Raw genomic sequence first — 18,121 nt, forward strand, 5'->3', positions numbered from 1 at the left:
CAGATGTGGGTCTCATAAAAGGTTTTATTCACAGGGTTTGGCTTCCTTTTCATCTTGTCTTTTGATTTTGATTTTGATTTTCCAAGTAGATATGTAGAAGGCATCAGGTGAGCCATCAGCTAATGTGGGCTGGGACTGAGATCATTTGATCATTTGATCTTCTGATATTGTGCAAATAGACAATCAGCAGTCTTCCAGGAGGTAGGTTGATTATTATACTGTACGTGCAGCTCCTGAAATTGTTCAACCAATATTTCTTTTCTTTTTTTTAGAGCAGAAGTACTGTGAGTACTTTAACTGTGGGTATTTTACTGAATGACAGAACAGTGCTAAAATTTAAAGCACACAGAACAGGAGCAGGCTGGCTCATAAAAAGCTGGCAAGGAAATGATTGGAGTGGAATGATGATGTCAATGATTTTGACAGTGTGAGAAAGAGGAAGTGATATAAAGAATAAGAACTAACAGCCTGATCATACAGGAAAAGCAAACAGTTGAGTGATTGCAGATCTTCTTCCTACAACTTACACATAAGCTTCATGAAGCTACACAGAAGCAGTCTGCAAAGCCCTACAATCACAGAGATGGAGCTGCTCATGGCTCAGTGAGGCTAGGAAAATGGTGTCCCAGGGAAACTGTTGTCAATAAGCTTTTATTTTACTCGGTATCTAATTGGGCTTAGAATTACTTTGTTTGCTCAATAATCTTCTCTTCCCCAAGCAAAGAACCATGATAGACCAGAGGCTCTCCCTCCCATTCTACTTTAAATACTCTAGGAACAACAAGTAGGCCTGCAGAGCGAGAGCGAAGTGCTCTAATAGGGTGATATGGTACTACAAGGTCATTAAGATATGATGGGGCCTGATTATTTAAGACCTTGTATGTGAGGAGCAGGATTTTGAATTCAATTCTGGATTTAACAGGAAGCCAATGAAGGGAAGCCAAAACAGGAGAAATATGCTCTCTCTTTCTAGTCCCTGTCAGGACTCTTGCTGCAGCATTTTGGATTAGCTGAAGGCTTTTCAGTGAGTTTTTTGGACATCCTGATAATAATGAATTACAGTAGTCCAGCCTGGAAGTAATAAATGCATGAACTAGTTTTTCAGCGTCACTCTGAGACAGGATATTTCTAATTTTAAAGATGTTGCGCAAATGGAAGAAAGCAGTCTTATATATTTGTTTAATATGTGCGCTGAAGGACATGTCCTGGTCAAAAATGACTCCAAGGTTCCTCACAGTGTTACTGGAGGCCAAGGTAATGCCATCCAGAGTAAGAATCTGGTTAGATACCATATTTCTAAGATTTTCAGGGCCGAGTACAATAACCTCAGTTTTATCTGAATTAAGAAGCAGAAAGTTAGCGGTCATCCAGGTCTTTATGTCTTTAAGACATTCTTGCAGTTTAACTAATTGGTGTGTGTTATCTGGCTTCATGGACAGATAGAGCTGGGTGTCATCAGCATAGCAGTGAAAATGTATGCTATGTCTTCTAATGATGCTGCCTAAGGGAAGCATGTATAATGTAAACAGAATTGGTCCTAGCACTGAACCCTGTGGAACTCCATAATTAACCTTAGTGTGTGAAGAGGACTCTCCATTTACATGCACAAATTGGAGTCTATTAGATAGATATGATGCAAACCACTGCAATGCAGTACCTGTAATACCTACAGCATGTTCTAATCGCTCTAATAGGATATTATGGTCAACAGTATCGAATGCTGCTGAGAAGCTGGGAAGAAATACATTTGAAATAATTATTGTGAAAGTAGAACAGTCAAAGCCTGTTTCACAGCGCCACACTGCTTCAATTAAGTCCATAGCTTCACCTCCTCAGCTCTGCTTTTCAGGCCTTAAACTGTTCAACTGGCCTTTTCTACTCTGGATTTCACTCTTTATTGGCCCTGATTGGTTCTCCATAATCTGGACTCTGTCAGCTAGGTTTCCGTTGCTGCTCAGACAAGGCAGGTTTTGCTGGTTTTCCACGTATTCAGTCGCCAATTGAATTGAATTGAATTGAATTGAATCTTTATTTTAAACATGTTAAAAAATCATCAGTCTGACCTGCTGTGCTCTGGTTCAAAATCCCATTTTGTCCAAGGAGCAATTATTCATCTTTTATCTAACTACAGTCTTCAATGTTTATTTATCAGCTAGCTTTGGCATATGCTACAGCAGCCTTCATGTTAATGTTAATTTTTGGCTCTCTTCCACACGATGTCTTTTGTTCTCCCTTCGTCCCCTCACTCGAACAGGTCATAGCAGATGACCACCCCTTCCTGAGCCTAGTTTTTCCTGGAGGTTTCTTCCTGTTAAAGGGGAGTTTTTCCTTCCCACAGTCGCCAAAGCGCTTTTACATAGGGAGTCATATAATTGTTGGGGTTTTCTCTGTTGTATTATTGTAGGCTCTACCTTACAATATAAAGCACCTTGAGGCAACTGTTGTTGTGATGAGGCACTGTACAAATAAAATAAAATCGAAAATAATAAAATGAGGGGGAGGAGGCCCTGGGGCAGACCCAGGACACGCTGGAGAGATTATATCTCTCGGCTGGCCTGGGAACGCCTTGGTATTCCCCCGGAGAAGCTGGAGGAGGTGGCTGGGGAGAGGGAGGTCTGGGCCTCTTTGCTTAGGCTGCTGCCCCCGCAACCCGGCCCCGGATAAAGCGGATGAAGATGGATGGATGGATGGATAAATGTTAAATTGTATGCAAACAATCCAGTGGGCCCCTGTATTGAGTTTACATTCATACATTTCTGTGGGTCAGAATGACGTCCTCTGTGGTTTTACGTAAAAGTGGTCAACTGTTTTTTTCTTTTGATCCCACACATCCCCAAATTTAGTATTTGATTAATAAGCCCCTAAATGTATATGGTTTTAATTTACAGAGCTGCAGGATTTTTAAAATGCAAATGAAAATTAAAAATAAATAAATAAAAATGAACCCCTTGGTGCTTCTAGTGTTTTAATCTCTTAAATTTAAGTAATAGTGCTTTCTTTAAATGCTGAATTCAATGACTTGCATATACATCGTCTAATGAAAATGTATCAACTTCTTTAGTTTTGCTGTCATTTTGAGGTTAATAGCTTTAATTACATTTTTATAAAGAAAAAAATGCCCTTCCAGTTTTCTATACAGGGTCAGTATTAGAGAGTGTATTCCATGCTGTCATGAGCCAAACCTTCACCTGTAAATCTTGCTCCTCCCTGAACCATGTGCAGCGACTCATGACCAGCTTTTATGTTTAAAACCCAATGAAGGCATGCAAATTGTTCTGACCTGCTTTCTCTCTTATATCCTCCCCATTCTCAGCATGTTTATGGAAGCCTATAAAATCACACACAATTTTATGGCCTTCTCTTCCTCTCTGCATTTGAATACCCCTAAAATGTCTTGATAAAATGGGGAACAGCTCATTTGACTGCTTCAATTTCAGTAACTGGGGGTGTTGTAAAAAATAATTTAAGCTGGGGCAGTAATGCATTTCAGCATTTGATGCATGGCATTAAAACAGCTCCAAGTTACAGCAGTAATATTAATGAGCAACTTCCAAAGGCTATTACAATGCATTATTCACACAGTGCATCTTTTCTTCATTTATTATTGATACTCAACGTTAGAATTTTATTAACATTCAGCAACAGAATATTTTAGAGCAGTCTGTGACTAATATCTGTTTTTCTACATTTGTCAGTGTGTATTGTTTATTTTGTCCTTTATTTTTCTTGAAACTTTAACAGTGAAAAAAGTGAATATGAGTGTGAATGCTTGTCTGTCTCTGTGTTAGCCCTGCATCAGATTGGCAATCTGTCCATTGTGAACCCTGCCTCTCGCCCTATGTAGCTGAGATAGCCTCCAGTCCCCCCATTACGACTCTGATAATCAAATAGGAACTTAACTGGCAACGCTGAAAAGGTTTTCTTAGCAGTCATTAGTCAGCAGGCAACAGCAGGACACCAAAAACTGCTCCCTGATCTTAAAGGTTAATGAGCAAAGTGAATACTTCACTCCCTCCTCACACTTCACTCCCATTAGTGAGATACAGAGTTAAATGGACAGTACAAAAAAAAGCCTTAAACAGCAAAATACTAGCATGACCTTCATACTATATCAGTTCACTTTGCAGCATCCAAACTCAACTGTAATGCAATAAAGTTAATGAGTCACGCATTCAGTGGTTCATATCAGACAGTTAATCAGATCTAGGCTTGTTTTGTTTTTTGTTTTCAAATGACAGTCACACTAGGAAAAACTGCAGTTGGAGACCAATCACCTCCACTCATGACCAAAATTACTATATGACCTACAATGAACCTGAGATTTGGTTGCCTTTGAAATAGTTGCTCCAAAGATGGGGACTCGGTCTACAACCACTAGCAGTCAGCTGCCATCTTCAAAGTCACTTTATGCCCATTAAGATGGACATAAAGTGGCAGCAACATGGAGTCAGTCTGCTATCAGTAATTTTCTAACTGAATGTTGTCAAGCTGCCAGTTACATGCATCTGTTTTGTGATAACACAGTGATTAACTGTGAAAGTCAACAAAAGTAGGGAATTTTCTTTCCACAAATAGTGACATACACTATACTTTCAAAAGTATTCACTTATCTGCCTTCACATGAATATGAACTTAAGCGACATCCCATTCTTAACCCATAGGGATATAACAGTACATACAACATAAGGTTGGGGACACCTGCAATCAGCTGAGTCATGAAATGTTTCTCCCACTCAAAATGCTCCATCCAGATGAACAGAACCAACACTTTTGGGATTAAACTTCTAACAATTACTGAGTCACAGCAAACAAAGGTGTTTGAGTTGTTCTGTTTAAGCTACATGATAAATAGGGCAATTTTCAGAAGCAGTGAGATGTTACTTTTGAAACTGAGTCTTGTACATTTTGGAATTACACTTTTTTTTTTGTACCTTTGGGTAATCTAAACAGATAATATTCTAGAAAAAGTTGGATATGAAACCTCTTAGATCTAATTCTTTATTCATAGTTTTCATGTGACTTGAGAGGTACTGGGACATGACCACATGGGCAGCCAAACAGTACTGCACTATCTACTCTACTTTCTGCAGTCCATCCTATGTATGTTCATAGAAGTTAACAAAATCCAATATTTACCTTTGCTTTAAAGAGAAACTATTTGTTGTTCTCCATCTCCCACACCATTCAGATTGAAAAATACATGTAGCTGTACTTTCATTGCTGGCTTCAACCTGGCAGTACACTGTAAAAAAAAAGTGCTGTTTTTACAGGAAAACGCTGGCAGCTGGGGTTACCAGGGACTTCCTGTAAAAAATACAGCAGCACAGTATATCGCTTTACAGATGCAATATGTAAATTGATTTACAGTGAATGAAACTCACATTAAAACTGTTAAGTCTACAGAAAAAAGAAGTTAATTTCACACATTAATGTGTAATAAATAGACTATTTCCTGTATCTTTTACAAGTAATAAATGCTTATTGTGGATCCATAAATTGTAAAATTAACAGGGAAATATCGAACAAAAAACTAATTTAAAATGGTAGAACAACGGTGAAACTGTGCATATTAAATGGAGCTGCTCTGTATATTATACATAAAATCTATTACTATGCTGTATATTTTATGTTTTAATGTAAAATTTTAACCATAAACCAGCAAATTTATTACTGCTACGCCCACATCCAAACATGCAAAAATCTTGAGAAAACACAAGAGAGAAAAATATCACTTCTGGGAAATTTATTTTGCAGCCAGATTAGCCAAATGACAGCAAGTGGATGCATTTTTTCCAACTAACACAATATGCAAGGCACACAGCAACTACACAATTCAATCAAAATATAGGCTATAAAAGCTGTGGAATATTCCTGCAAAGCAAGAACCATGTTCATGAAACAAGCATTTGTTAGACCCTCCACCAGAAAAAGTTAAATAACTTGTTAAGACTTTAAAACAAAAAACACATATTGTTCCAAAAATGATCATAATCACCATGCAACGCAACACGCACCCTGCTGTCACCACAACCATGGCCTTGGTCAGAAAACACATCAGGAAAACCACGTGGTGAAACAAACCTACACATGTGGTCTAGAAACACTGCAGTAGCAGCATGTTTTGTTTTTTTTAATTTTTATAAAGAACATTCCTTCAAAGCAAGAACATCTTCATGAATTGGCTTCATGCATTCGACCAGTAAAAGGTTTCAGTACACATTGTGGAACAAAATTAACAAAGTAAAACTAACAGTCCACTAACAGAGAGTCAAGATTTAGGCGTAGCGCCACTCATGGTCGGCGAGATCCTGAATCAGGGTGAGGACTCGAGGGTTCACACTGAGACGACGCTTTGAGTTTTTGTTCTCTACTTTGGTTCCTTTTTCTGGGTTTATGGAGAAGAAACACCTGTAGAATAAAAATCATATAAAAGTTTATTAAGCATTTTTATAATTGATCAGTTAAAATACAAGTACAAAGTAAAAATTAAGTATATACACATATATATACACACAGTCATGGCCATGACCACGTTCAAGACGAAGTATAACCAAAATGCTGTGGGGAAGTGAACAATGCATGGTCAAAAGTATTGGCACCCTTCACGAGTGTCTTTTGCAGTGATATGTCACACTTTAGCATTTTTAAAATCCAAAACAAAGGTTACAGGTAGTCAGACGTCAGCTGACGCTTGGTCTAGCCCTGAGTCTCGGTCAGGCTTGGACCCGGATTCAGACTGTTATTTTATTTAACAAAACACACACACACACACACGCACACACACACACACAAAGAAAACAAAACAAAATCCTGCATGGCTGCTCTTTCTTCTAAAGGGATCTCGTCTGTGTGGTCTGAGTCAGTCTGATGTTTTCTTTTTCTTATTTTGGGTGTTGAAGTGCGCCTTACATTTTCAATTCTGTTCTGCAACTGTTTGACAAGTGAAAGGTAGCCTGCGCCAACAATATCACCCTCTATTAAATCTAGCAGAGAATTGGGATATTTTGCCACCATTTTTTTGCAACGTCAATTGAATGTTTTCTACCTACATGAGGGCATTTTTCCATCATCTCAGTCACAACAATCCGGACCATTTGCCTCCTCAGTTTTGGGCGAGGCCCTTTCACAGAAAATCACATACAGTTCATACACTTGATGGAGCAGGGTATGGATCAGGTAACACTTATATTAATGTTAAACTATTTACAGTGAGAAGTGAGCTATTAGTTGGACATTATTTTGCCACAATACTATGCTTTAGTGGAATGACTCTGTATCCTTCAAGAATGTATGATACCAAAGGATAGAAATCAGGCAGGTCATTAATGTTGATACACTGTAACCCAAGACTGTCCTTTGTCACAGAATACAGATGGTATTCTGAGAGGAAGATGCCTTTGTGGATATCCATTAGAACATACACAGATGTGTCATTTTGAATCAAGATGAGTAGAAGTTCACCAAACTCCATACACTCGTCATTTCTGTACACAAGAAACTGTTCCTTCTTATATGCAGTGCCCTTGTACTGAATGTCTGTGGTAACTGTGGTATTGCTTTCTGAAAAAGCTAACTCCCTGACTGCATGCTGAATAGTGTCATTGTAGAGGTTGGTATAAAACACACAGCTCTCCTTCACCTGCAGCAGTTCACGGCATTCTTGCCCTGCTAAAAGATAAGCCTGATACATCTGATGACGTGTTGACAAAGTTTGACAAATATTTTTGAAGCTTTTCAAGTGTCTGGCACATCTTTTAAAGTAACTGTGTTTACATTCAAAAGAGGGACATTTCTCCATGCCCTTAGCGGAAATGCAAATTATATTTCAGCACAATATGTATACACAGAACAACCCTTGGTCTCTGTAAGGTAGATGTGTTGTGTGTTTGTTACCTCTTACCATGCTCACCAAGTGTTTAAAGTCCTTCCAGCATCTAATACATGAGAACACACTAAGTGAGGGTGTTTGATTAGACAGAACAAATGTGTGTGTTTGGGGAGTTAGATGAGTTTAAGGACACAGGTCTGAGTTTACACAGTGTCCAAGTGTAGAGTGGACAGTTCTTTCTTCAGGGTGGAGAGGAAGGAGACTTCATTTCATGGCTAAAACTGACAGCCAGTTCATGGAGATATATTACATGCCTGAGGCTGATTTCTTCCTGCTTGAAATGTCTTCTCCTTCTTTTAGCCAGTCCCTTTAGTGGTCGGCATCATCTGCCTCTATCTCACCTTATCCCTAGTATCTTCCACTGTTGCATCAACACTGTATGTCCTCTTTGGCTACATTCATGAACCTTCTTTTTCTCACACTCAGCGTCCTTTATTGTCTACTATCCTCCCTCTGTATAGGTCCAAACCATCCAAAGCTTATCTCTCTAACTTATCTCCAAGGAGCTTAATCTAAGCTGTCCCTCTGATATACTAATTTCTAATCCTGCCCATTCTGGTCACTTTCAGTGAAAATCTGAGCATCTTTAATTCTATCACTTCCAGTTTGGTATCTTGTCTTTTTATCCCTTAGCCATAAAAGGCTGGTGTGGTGGCCGAAAACATTAGAGCACTTATGCAAATATGTGATGTCTTGACAAATCAAGCAGATATTAGAAGTTTACACAGCACCATTCTCGCATGAAAATATCTTAAAAGTTTATTTTGTGACCCAGAAAGAGTAATATTTCAAACTCCGCCACGCTGTGTTCCTCCGCCACTGCCTCGTTTGAGTTTTGGACAAAATGGATTCTGGGATATTGCATTTCGTCATTTTGAGCTGATTGGAGACCAAAGCAGCCAATCAGATTTTTTTGCATCCAAGTCTGTGATTGGCTGGTTTTGTGACACAAATATAACGGTGTACAGAAAGAGTTGAACGCGCACGGGCAGAAATGTTGAGAGCGCGAGCAACACATTGCGAGCAAGCGCAAATTCAAAAACTGAGCGAGAGGGGCTGCTATTGTGCGTGTGTGTGGATAATAGCAAACACTGAAATACATTTTTTGCACGCAGCAATGAATTTTGTTCACTCAAATGTAGCTTTTCTTCGCTCAAAATAAATTTCTCCTCAAAATGCAACACTTGCACCTGCAAATTTTTTTTACATGGCTCAATTTGTTTTTACGTGCGCTCAGAATAGTGGCACAAAAATAACGCCATACTCAGAGATGATCCCTGATGTCATTCTACCACCACATTAACCTATCTGTCATTCCTACTACTTATCCCAGCACTGCTTCACTGTCCTCATATATGCCCTGCACCAGCAGCATACATTCATCACAAAAAATACAAATCTTTCTGACCTTTTCTATTTCTCCACCAAGACTCTCAAATCAGTCATTGCATCTGTAGTACTCTTTCTCAGCTGAAACACTATGGTTTCATCCAGTGTACGTTTCTGGACCATGTTGGTGAAGATGTCTGTACTTACTACTTACTTACTATACATTTCTCAGAGACCCTCTCACGCTCCAAAATTGTGTTAAACAGTCTGGTCAAAAAGTCCATTCTCCTTTCTCCTACACATCTCTATAACACCATATTTATGCAATCTGGATTACTTAACACTTCCTCCAAACTAATGCTCTGCTCTTCCGTTTTCCTTTCTCTCTCATTTTCATTATTCATCAGCTCCTCAAAGTACTCCTTCCACCTTTGCAAAACACTGCCTTCATTAGTTAGCACATTTCCATTTCTGTCATTAATCACCCTAACTTCCCGCCTTTGTCAGTTATATTTTCTTTCTTTCTATTTTTTTCAACCAGCAGGAGTTGTCGTAACAGCAAGGATAGATCCTAACTTCATATTTTTTACTTTGTGTGAGTCAACAAATTAGATGATCCATATCCAGAAAAATTCTATGTAGGCAATAAACAGTAGATATGCACAAATTTATTTATGAACCATCTATATTAGTGTTTCACACACAAATCTGGTTATAAATACTTTTAGCTTTTTTGAAATAAAAATTAGAAGACTTCAAATAATCTGTATGAACAAATTATTAGATAACAAATTATTAATAATAATTTAATCTTAAATGAAAGGCTTTCTATAGAGAGTGGAGAGTAACATTCTGTAGAGACAGTCTAATGTTTTATTAATGAAAGAACTCACAGATGAGACATATTTACAGTCTAGGCACTAGTTTTAGTTATTCCACTTTCTTTCTTCTCCTGTGTTTCTGAGGAGTTTTTTTTCCCCCACAGACTTGGTTTAACATCATTGGTTCTGTTGTACTCCAGGGTAAAGCTGAACTGCCCCTGAACTGCCCCTGCCTCATTATGCCAGCTTTGAAACACACACACACAGACACACAATAATGCTTAGCTCATGCAGCCAAGTGATGTGTGTCTCTTTCATATCACTGCTCTTCTATTCCACCATTTTACCCTCATCTTTACTACTTATTCTTTCTTGTGTTGGAGAGAGAAATGCGTCTGCCTGAGCAGATTCTCAGTATATTTTACTGATTTATGGTGAGATGTCCAAAAGTTTCTGGCAAGTTCTTTTATCTGGCAAATACACATTTTTATACAGTTGTGCCCGTGGATGATGATCTTTGCAACTGACAAGCATCAGCGTGAATGTACTGAATTTGATGTGAATCTCATTGACTGTCCTATTTTTTATTATTGAACAAATGAACATGATTCCACAGGGGAAGCAAAACTAAACACACTGAAAATAGAAACACGAGACTGTCAAAATAAAACAGGAAACATAATGACGCGAAGACTGTGACAACAGCTTTACAATATGACATAAAAAACGCAGACATGAAACACATAAGACTAAATTCAAACTCAAATTCAAATTTTATTTGTCACATACACAGTACAACATTTAGTGAAATGCTTGTGTCCGAGCTGTGGACAGGCTGCAGACGTATCTGCGCCATTCCAGGCCTTGGTGTTATCATGGAGGGTCTAGCCAGGACCCTGGGGAGACAGAATGATACACAAGGAGAGGGACATGGAAACGAGGGACAGACATAACTAAAAATCAGACATAGAGGACAAGCGACTTACACAGGAAACAGAAAATAACACATAAAAAGGGAGCATGGATGAAACTTTAAACAAAACCCAAGTAAGACAAACAAATAATAACACTAGAACTTACCATTACTCTAATGCATCATAAGAAGTCAGACATACGAAATAAACTCAAAATGCTATTGTGTGCACCCATTTTTCCATCTGTTGCAAAATTTGGTTAAAGTGGTCATTATCTCAAAATGGATCTCCTGAGTGTCAGTTAATCTGATTGAATAATTAGACAGATATAAAAAAATACTAAAATAAAATAAAAAATACTAAATTGACAAATTTAAATAACATTAATATGTGCACATCCTGGCAAGAGATCTAGGTTAGAATTTCCCCCAAAAATCAAGATCTCTACTGTGAGTCCAGAGATATTCAGTGGTATTCTGCCCCTGACTGACAGAGCGATTGCCTTGTCTTTGTTAGCTTTCTGCTCCTTACTTGCACTGTTGCACACGTCCATTATTTGAGCAGTCTGACCCCATTTCTCACTTTTCCTCACTCATTACCTCCATCTTTCTGTGCAGCTGTCTCTTTCATTCTTCCCTCCTCTGCTCCATTATTCAGTTCTGCTGTGCTTTCTGTCTTTAACCCAGTTTTGTTGTTTTTCATCATTTAGCCTCGACCTTCCTCTCTGTCACTCTGTCTACTCATTTTCTCTTTACACAGGAAAATCATAAAAAATAGCATACAGTGCTCTCCACCTGTTATATAGATAACATTTAAAATCGAAAGATGCTTTTTGGGGTAGATACATGTTTGTTGCATGGGGTCTCTTTTTCTATATTTGGTTGCATTAATTTGTGAATTTGTCACCCTGCATTTGAAGACCCATGCATCTTGGGCTGTGTGCCTGCTCACTGAGTACATGAGAAATTCAATTACATGCTGTTTCAGAACACACACACACACACACACACACACACACACACACACACACACACACACACACACACACACACACACACACACATACAGAGTATAAACACTTTAAAGCTCTCTGGTTCACCTCCTTCTAGTTGAACTCCTCCTTACTTTTCTTGTTTAATAAAACACCATTCTACTATAGCACTGCCTCTAAAGGAACACTCAAAAAAATGAATGAGGTGGATTGTTCAGTGTATATTAATTATTTATTTTCATTTTACTTAAAATATATGTTTTTGTTAAGTTAACATATGTTTTTCTAATCAAGTCTACGTAATTGTGTCTATTATTCAACGTACATAATACTAATGTGTTACTTGATCGCATAACATTTAAGTCAATTAGGATCGATATACCTTGTATATCCACAAGGAGGCAGTAATGCAAAAACAGTTGTAATGAAACCGCGCAGAACAAGAAGGTTTCACGGCTTGTACCTGCTCATGCGCAAGACTTCAAATTTAACTGAAAAAGGCTGTTTTGGCGCCAAGCTGCTGTTTCTTTGAGAGGTAAGACCACTTTTTTCTTTGACTATGTTGTGTAGTATCTATATGTCCAGCATGGTTATATTTTGCGTTTGTCTTACAAGACATGTTTTATCGTTTGCGTGCGCTTGTTTTACATTAGTTTTACTGGGTCCTGGACATGCTTATTTTGTGGACTGTGTAAGAAACATTTTTATTGTTTTTTGTTTTATTAAGGGATTAGCTACAGGGGTTCATGGGGTTATTCTTTCAAGGGGTTATTTTTCCATTTGCTTTCTTGGGATTCCTTTTCTGTAATCCGAGAGTCGGAAATATCGAATAGGATAGCAAGGATAGCATAAAGTGACATTTAAAATCCAAAAAGTCAAGGGCGAAAGCCACTGTGACACCATTGTTCTGCTCTATCAGTAATCTGTATTATGTAAAAATGGTCTGTAAATACAGCATGTTTCCTAGCGGAGTTATACATATCAATGTAGTTATAAATTACAGTTTGTGAAAGTACACACTTAATTTTTTTAATAAAATTATTCAAGACATATGAGTGGACAGACAATGGAGGTCGACAGACCTGGTGATAATTGCTTCTATAGAAAGTTAGCACATGGCAGTGTCAATCTCTTGCTTTTCTTCTGAGTAGTATTTTATTTAGTTGTAATTCAAACAATAATTTGCTTCTTGAAATTAAGTAATGAATTTCTTGTTTTACTTTATAAATCTCAGATCCTGCCTTTACCTGCTCCCTCCTATACTGATGTGGTGTATGTGGTATTGCTGAGCTTGTATGTGGTATGTGAACTGTTATACTTTTAAAAACAAAACTGTTTTATAAGTTAAGTTTTCTTTTGTGACCCATCCCATGCCCCTGTTATTTCTTCTCCACATCTGAACCATGGTAAAGGTTGCAGTTCAAGGGCCTGAGGCATGAAATTCTTTTTAGATCAGCTGTGATCAATATTTTTTGGAACTTGATAAATAACAATAAAAGCTGTAATGGCTCCATTAGCATTTTGTGTAAATGTTTGTGTTAAAATTATAGCTTTAATGAGGTCTTTCTACATTAGTTTTAGTTTGTATATGTGTACATATAGTATGTATATTTACAGTACAGTATGTTGTGTTTGTTGACATATTTTCAGGTGGAAGCAGAATATGTGAGGATTACTACTGCTGCACATGTTCCAAGGCTTTTTACACAACTTGACCAATACACTGACCAGCTCATAAAAGTCTTCAAGAAAAAAGGAGGCGTTGCAGGGAAGAAAATTAGACAAACTTTGGCCCCAGCCACACAGGTGCGTTATTCTGTTGGTAGCAAAATATTATGGCTAATAAGATCATTTTCAAATTTAAACAGCTAGTGTATGGTAGCTGCACAGTGCACTTACATTTATATTAAGCAAGACAAAGTTTGGTACTCAAAACGTTGGAAAATTTAAATTACCTAAACATATGTAAAATCTGATCCCTTGATTTAGGTTAAACCAGAAGTGAATGTTTTTATGTTATGTTTTGAATGCAAAAAAGATGATGTATTAGTTTGTCTTTACCTCCATTATGGACATATATAATGTGGTGGAAACCCTGCCCAACAGGTTAACTATTCATGTCCATGTGATGATTAGTTGGTCTTGTGTACATGTCTATCTGTGCAGTGGCTATGTCATTCATTTTGCGTATAATGTGAGTTTCTGTCATCCTAAAGTATATCTGTTTTCTCTTCCTGTATCTCTGCCACTCTCTACAGAAGGAAACTATTGAAAAGGGGAGGGAGTGTGTCCTCAGGGCACTACCTTTTTACCTGAATGAAGACCCAAGCATCCTCTTCAAAGAATAATTGGTTGGTAATTTTAGTTTAGTTTTTTATCTGTATTAAACCAAATTTTGAATAACTAATGTTGTTGCATGTTGTAATGTTGTTGTTGTTGTAATTTGCATGGAACCTGTTTAAATGTTTTGGGAAATCTTTTTGTATACCCAAACTATTTATATTTATCGTTGAATCTGTAGTCTGAAATAGTGGCGCACTGGGGTGCATGTTCCTAATATTGTGTTTACGTCATTAAAGGGTAGCTTTGGCCCTTTTTCTTTCTTTTTTAAAAACTGGATGCCATTTTTCTATGTTTTTTCATGTGTCTAAGCTACAGCTGTTCAGAGGGAGCTGGAACAAATTACCCTTGCTATCTTTACCATCGAAAGAGCTGATGCCAGCCGATGTGGGTATAACCATCTAGTGTGTCCTGCATGACCTGGAAGACCTGGCCTCTGCATGTGCACTCTTAATGGGTGGAATATATGCACTGAATCTCAGTTAACCTCAAGACTGAAAGCTTTCTTTGAAGTACTTCAGAAGCTCTTCCTTCATCTGTATGTCAGCAGACTCTTGACCAAGGTACAGTTGCTCAAGAATACACTGAATGAATAAGCCAACCTTTAATTTGGATGATGAATGTTCTGTCAGATGGACAGAAGTTTTTCGGAGGCTGAATGGGAATAAAATGGTAATTTGTAAATGACAGATAACGGGAAAATTACATTTAAGAGAAATTTAGAACATTTTGAAAAGTTTGTAAACTACTACAATTTGAGAGATTTTACTGTTGTGGGGGGGCTAGTAAGAGACAATCAAAAGTATTGAGATTTAAAGGATTCAATTGAGAGATGATACTGCACCAGAAATGTTGAAGGGTGGTGTGTATATTAGCGTTCAAGGCATATTGTTATGAGGTGGAAATATGTTCATATTCAGTTTGTGTTACATTGCGTGCATTGTAAAGGTAATTGCAATACATACTAAAAATAAGGGTAAGTTAGGAGGTTGATCTGATATCCTCGTGTTGGTGTTGTTCCCAGATCATCATACTAAATGTTGTTCCAGGATCAACATTGCAAGTGACCAATCAGAATGTTGTGACGTCATACTTTTGCGACTTCGGGAAAAACCGGCGTAAAACAAAAAACTGTACTTAAGCTGCGTGAAACCGCCTCTGTCCGCCGATCAACTGACCCTAACCCTAACCGTAACCCTTTAATAAACAGTAAGCAGAATTGATATTGTCCTTGCAACATTGGAATTTCATAAATGCACGAATGGCTTGGCGCGCAAAAGAATAACGTCACAACAATGTGATTGGTCACTTGCAATGTTGAACCTGGAACAACATTTTCATGATGGTCTGGGAACAACACCAACACGAGGATATCAGATCATCCAAGTTGGGAATGCAGGGTGAATGTATATTTTGTGGACTTTTAAAGACGAACAATTGTTTCCATGTTAAAATGTTTACATCTGAAGTTTTTTGCCCAAACACTGGTAAAATAAATGTTGACAGTGGCAAGTGTTAAATGGTTACTGCTGTCCTGTTGCAAAAAAACTGAACGCTGACAAGCTGTTTTATTGTTAGACCATAATGTTGGCATGTTTTGTTAAAGTTTTATTTGGGATGGTGATGTGATTTTCTTTGATTGCTAATATCAGTGGACTATTTATTATTATTATTATTATTATTATTATTGTTGTTGTTGTTACATAAAATTTTTTTAAATTGTGGCTGTTGAGGTGGACACTTCACTTTGCATTGTTAAAGGAAAGCACTTCATTGGCATTGTGTTACTGGACTGACCCTGAGCAATCATTGCAAATAGCAACTTTGCTATCCATTTTAGACACTAAAAGAAAAAAACACTCACAGACCTTACTAGCATCACATGTGCATAACTCAAGTGTCATCTTATCAATGTGTTATGTGATCTTCAATGCGTTTTTTTTTCCTTCTATTTCTGGTAGATACAGACATTTAATTTAAAGTCTTGATGTTGCATCTGTCTACATACTGTTAATTACTAACCCTAATGAGCTGTTGTGTTTTATTTTGGACTGGGTTTACACTAATGCTCACTGAATGTGTTGGCAATAAAAGAAATTTTAAAAAATAAGTTGGATGTACTTAATTCATTTGTGTGGAACCTGTTGACAAAATAGATTTATGTAAAACTAATTAATAAAGCACAAGGTGGCTGAAAATATAATATTTGAATTAATCTAACTTAAATTTAACATTTTACTGCCACAAATAAGAAATGTGTTGAAGTAACTAATCTAAACTATCTAACCTGAAAATATATCATCTATGTTCATACAACATAACTTGATTTAGTTAGTCTTAAATATGTCTTGTTAATCTTAAGTAGTTTTTTTTAAATTAGATGAACTAAAGATTTTTGCTTTAAACTAACATAATTCAATTTCGTGGAACCTGTTGACAAAATAATTTTAAAGTCAACGTTTCATTTTTTTGAGTGAATCACTCTCTTTTGTATCCTTTTCTTCTTCAATTCTCCCTTGCCCTCTTATCTAATCTTACCTCCAAGTTGTTTTCTCTATGGGAAATTTTGTTATATATCCCACATATTATATATCTTTAGAGTATTTCGAAAGCCCCCTATGCTCACTTTTTCCTCTCTTCCTTCCAATGCTGCTGTTACTCATGATTGTATTTCTCATTTTCCCCTGTATTCAATTGTAGAAATAATAACCAGACTTGACTTGCTTTTAGAACTGAAAAAGGCAGCAGCAATAAATAAATAAAAACGCTTTGAACCCCATGAGAGCAGTGTCTTTGTGTCTCCCTCACTCACCTATCATTCATTCCACATCTTTCAGTGTTTTTGATCTGTGGGTAATTCCAAAATTAATGCTTGAGTGATTTTTTTTTTTTATCATGACCTTCATGGATCTGGGTGGAAACCATCACACTTCCATTCCAGTGAGAGGCTTGATGACAGTGCCGATAGCCCCGTGCTCATGGCAGACAGCAAATCTCCTCAAATCCAGAGTCAGTTAAGGGTGATGTTTCGCTCAAAAGAGTCCAGAAACACAGCTAAAACTCTAAAAACTTGACAGCAGAGAGACAAAGAAAATGAGAAAGATATTAGAAAGGGATTGACATGAGAGAAGATCTTCATGGACTAAAAATGCTCAACTCCTGCTCTCCACAACAGGGCCCATCACTATCAAATACTAGAGTAAGTAAGCGGGAGATGACAGGAGCGTGACGAGGACAGAGGAACTATCGCTTGCTGCAATCACTGTCACAGTGAGAGTCAGGAATAAAGAATAAAAGTGTCAGAGCCCACTAGATGCAGGGTTAAAATTGCTGTCTTTAAACAGTCACAGAGTGTCAGAGTAGTATTTGTCTTCTAAAGGCCTTTTTTCACTTCTTTTCTAGCTTCTGCCTTTTACTTCACAGTCTCAAAGTTGTGGAAATAACCACAATAAATTATAGTGTTTTAGGAGTAATTAGTATTCTTTTACTTTATTCTTTTTATATAATAGATGCTTCTTTTTAATACAGATTTATATTTTGGATATTATTTTTATTTTAATGTACTAAATATATTCTGTTATTAAATTCTGTTGTCACATCAAATGATTCTAATAGGAAAGACGTGTGGTTGTCTCAGCATGTTTGTTTTGTGTTTATTATTATTTTCAGAAATAAATGAACAAAAAAGTGAAACTCTAGTAGCTGAATGTTTTGTCAGAAACTGTTAACACAATATAACTTGCATCCATGCATTTTCTTTGCTTACTGCCTGTACACCATGGATCGATTGCCAGTCACTACCAATACAAGTTACACTTTCAAGGTACACACAGTGAGC

At 37.3% G+C, this 18,121-nt stretch overlaps 1 protein-coding gene and 1 long non-coding RNA gene across 4 annotated transcripts in view; both read left to right on the forward strand.

Moving 5' to 3' along the window:
- The window catches only part of pik3r3b (phosphoinositide-3-kinase, regulatory subunit 3b (gamma)), a 209,289-nt gene that overhangs the window by 10,421 nt on the left and 180,747 nt on the right, over positions 1 to 18,121 (forward strand). The gene's annotated exons all lie outside the window — the stretch shown is intronic.
- On the forward strand, positions 6,632 to 17,763 carry LOC106675118 (uncharacterized). 2 transcript variants are annotated; one of them, XR_013093780.1, is made up of 5 exons: positions 6,632 to 12,478; positions 13,178 to 13,243; positions 13,594 to 13,749; positions 14,202 to 14,294; positions 14,596 to 17,762. It is a non-coding gene; the product is annotated as an uncharacterized LOC106675118 (long non-coding RNA). The 2 variants fall into 2 exon arrangements; XR_013093779.1 differs by lacking the exon at positions 6,632 to 12,478 and having other exon boundaries at positions 12,488 to 13,243; positions 14,596 to 17,763.

The sequence above is a fragment of the Maylandia zebra genome, linkage group LG17 (assembly GCF_041146795.1).
Source record: "Maylandia zebra isolate NMK-2024a linkage group LG17, Mzebra_GT3a, whole genome shotgun sequence".
In the NCBI taxonomy this organism is placed as follows: Eukaryota; Metazoa; Chordata; class Actinopteri; order Cichliformes; family Cichlidae; genus Maylandia; species Maylandia zebra.